Source organism: Alosa pseudoharengus, unplaced genomic scaffold (assembly GCF_046254945.1).
Source record: "Alosa pseudoharengus isolate Yale_2024_CS ecotype anadromous, Long Island Sound unplaced genomic scaffold, YU_APseudo_1.1 YU_APseudo_1.1_scf_23, whole genome shotgun sequence".
NCBI lineage: Eukaryota > Metazoa > Chordata > Actinopteri > Clupeiformes > Clupeidae > Alosa > Alosa pseudoharengus.
In genome coordinates this window covers 2,907,515-2,911,426 of record NW_027468685.1, presented here as the reverse complement: position 1 = coordinate 2,911,426, position 3,912 = coordinate 2,907,515, and the positions used below count along the sequence as shown (strand labels likewise).

The window sequence follows — 3,912 nt, the reverse complement described above, 5'->3', positions numbered from 1 at the left end:
AGGCCCAGGAAAACATGTTTCTAATTGAGAGCTGAACCGGAACTGAACATGATATTGACCCACAGGGAGGCAACTATGAATTTTGGTCAGTTGCCCCAGTTTACTAGCCTGGCTAACGTCAGACCTCATCTCATTGAGATGGGGTCTGGGAACTAGACATTCATTTTCTCGTATTTGAAACATGGCTTACGAATGCCAAGAGCCGTTTATTGGCCGCTACGAATGTCTATGAAATGTGTCTGTACGTAGCTCATAACGGCTTCGGTGTGTCGTCATCGTCTTGCTGCCCCCCCTCCGTTCTGTGATTGGTTCCTTTGTTGAGGTGAAAACGAAGTCCATAGAATGCAGGCTGCCTAGCAGCGTGAAAAAATCGCGGCTACCAGTTTACCACACCAACCATCACCCACCGGAACATCTTGACTATGAAATAAATCAAAGTGGCAGGGAGACCAGTGCAACACTGTTGGCCTGTACATAGTTAATGCAGAGGGGACTCTTTAGGGAGGTACAGTACATAGTTAATGCAGAGGGGACTCTTTAGGGAGGTACACATACATACCCCTCAGCTTTTGAGTCCAGTGTAGTAGACTATGCAATCACTGACAGGGACCAGACCGCAAGACAAGTTCATTATGGCCTTGAACTCACCTGACCTAGTCAATGACATACCAATCAGGGGTGTAGTGGTAAAAAAGACTCTAAGTTCATTTTTAAGTCTATAAAGTTTATTAAATCACAATAACGAGAGAACAAACATGTCAGGATGTTTGCCAGAGTATGGCCTAATATGCCAGAATGGCCTAATCACCATAAAAAAGTAAGAAATAAGAAGACTACATATAATGTTCACGTGCGTTTAGCCTCCACTTCATACCTGATACCAATATATAATCAAAACAAATATGCCCCTACAAGAGATGGGGTAAACAAGGCCATACATGGTATCAATATGACAATAAAGCAACTATCAAAGCAGATATGGCAAAGGATACTTTTTCAGAGCTCTACATGCAGGGCTTCAGTTGGATGTTTATCCCAATTTGAAAACTCACATTTGTGATTGGACCCCATACCTCACAGCCATTTCGTGCAATTGGCTCAATTGCTGTTTTATTTTAGTTTTATTTTAATCCAGTGGTGTAGTCTACGTCATTGGTTCCCAAAGACTGGGTCGTGACCCACAGGTGGGTCGCAGGCGATTTTATTTGGGTCGCCAGCATAGTCACAATTTATGTTGTGTAATAGCTTATAGACTACCATTCAGCCAGGGAAGCTAGCAGCTTTCTTTTAGGATCTAGTTTGTTTACTAGCCTACCACAGTGGTGTCCTATTTTTTGTCATAACTCAATCTGTGCATTTTTGCCTGTAGTATAGTTGCACAAACAATACCAGATACTCTAACAGTGCATTAAATTAGGGTACCTTTTAAATGGACATTTTAAACGCTGTTTTCCTGATGTTTTCCGTCTCACGAACTCCACTACAGTATAGCCTAAAGGCACATTATCGTTCATCTTTCTGTATTCTTCACTTATTGCGCAAAAGCCCCTTGTTCTGATATTTATTCATTTCACAGTCTTACAACATAGCCTATCACAACACCAACAGCCTTAGCACAAACAATCACAATTATGCTGATGTAGCATGCAAGAATATCCCCAAACTCTCGGATGCGCATTAAAACTGATCTTTTCTGATCTTTACTGATCCATTGAAGAATGGTTTAAAGGGGCCCAACATAGAAAAGTTTGAGAAGCCATGGCCTAAAACATCAACAATTTGGGCAGTATTTGGTGGTTGCATGTTAGATCTGAATTTAATTGGGTCGCCATAGTCTGTCGTTTTTAAAAAGTGGGTCCCCCTCCCTCCCCCTCTCTCTCTCTCCCTCTGTCTCTCTCTTTCCCTCCCTCCCCCCCTCTCTCTCTGTCCCTCCCTCCCCCTCTCCCTCTCCTTCTCTCTCTCCCTCTCTCTCTCTCCCTCTGTCTCTCTCTTTCCCTCCCTCCCCCCCTCCCTCCCCCCCTCTCTCTCTCCTTCTCTCTCTCCCTCTCTCTCTCTCCCTCCCTCTCTCCCTGCATCTCCTGCCTAATGTTTATTATTATGTCCAGATAAGACTTTATCAGACTTTACTCTCCTGCAATCTGCTCCCTTGTCTCTGACCCCAACTTTCACTCCAATGAGGTTTGTGAGTGTGTGGGTGAAGGCAGACTGTCCCTTACGGTAAGTTTGTGTGTGTTTGTGTGTGTGTGAAGGAAGACTGTCCCTTACGGGAAGTTTGTGTGTGTGTGTGCGTGTGCGTGTGTGTGTGTATAAGTAAGTATAAGTATATAGACTCTTTTGATCCCGTGAGGGAAATTTGGTCTCTGCATTTATCCCAATCCGTGAATTAGTGAAACACACACAGCACACAGTGAACACACAGTGAGGTGAAGCCCACACTAATCCTGGTGCAGTGAGCTGCCTGCATCAACAACGGCGCTCGGGGAGCAGTGAGGGGTTAGGTGCCTTGCTCAAGGCCGTTCCTACTGGTCGGGGTTCGAACCGGCAACCCTCCGGTTACAAGTGTGTGTGTGTGTGTGTGTGTGTGTGTGTGTGTGTGTGCTACTCACCCAGCCAGTAGTGCAGGTCGTAAGAGGGCGTGTCCTTGGTCTTGAGGGTGCGGAGCACCAGGTAGGCGTCCCCGACGTAGAAGCTCCCGTGGAAGCGAGGAGACACCGGCACCAGCTCCATCTTCTCAATCCTCCACACCTGCACGCCAGAGCACTTCCCCGCCTGCTCAAACTCACGGTGGTACAGAACCATGACTGCTGCTGCTTCTGCCGCTGCTACTCAGGGACCCAGGGAGATCTGGTGGCCCAGTGAAGATGACAGAGGCTGGGGGAGATAGAGAGAGCCACTGGAGATGTGTGTGTGTGTGTGTGTGTGTGTGTGTGTGTGTGTTTGTGTGTATGTGCGCGCGCCACAACTGAATCAGTAGCAGCAGTGTGTAGGGCCCTTATGTAGCCTACGAGACTAGGAGGGTGTGTCCTGCACCCCCCCCCCACACACACACACAGTATCGTAATCTCAGAACACACACAGTATCGTAATCTCAGAATAATAAAGGTGAAGAAGATAAAAGCCACAGTTATTGGCACCCCTGCATGTAATTCCTTTTTACGTTTCTTTTCCCAATAGAACACCTCATGATATTCTCCTATGAGTGCGGTTAGGTTCACTTCCAGACTGTGGAGCCGGTGGCGTTTTAGTTTATGCATTATGATGCACAGTTGTGTGCAGAATAATAGCAGTGTGTTAAGTCAAAACATGACCAAAATTGATCAAGCTTGTGTAATACCTTTACAGAAAGTGAAGAAAAAGGAATGTTCAAAAAAATAGCAGTGTTTGCATTTTTCTTTACAAACTCAAATATTTACTGTATAAGCTGAAAACATGTAGTTGCATTACCATTATTTCTGAGAATTGCTTCACATCTGTGTTGCATGGAGTCGACCAACTACTGGCACCTGTGAACAGGTATTCCAGCCAGGGGGTAATTTCTAGAAAAGTTAGCAACGACGTTGCTCAACCACCATGGTACGACGCAACTTGCGACCAAACAACGACACTGTTACACCTGTTTCCAGAAAGCATCGTACCTGTGTCGCAATTCGCTACCTCCGACGTTCGAACACCATAGTTCCAACAACGTTGTTGATGATGCAGCGATACATATCATTGGTGGAAACAGTGGCAACGTGTAATACCCCACCCCTTAGAAATTTTCTGTCACGGCCTGTCATGTCGACATGTTTCTAATCTAAACCGAGTGATTAATGCTGGTATTGTCATTGCCATCAGCCAAAACCTAAACTTATTGCAAGCATATAAAACAGTTAACTTAAGCAGACCAATATGAGTCATTATTTGTGTTAA

At 45.3% G+C, this 3,912-nt stretch overlaps 1 pseudogene; it reads right to left on the bottom strand.

Annotated features, from left to right (window-relative positions):
- LOC143140512 (scinderin-like) overlaps nt 1–2,799 on the bottom strand; it is a 23,212-nt pseudogene extending 20,413 nt beyond the window's left edge.
- Between the last annotated feature and the right edge of the window lie 1,113 nt (nt 2,800–3,912).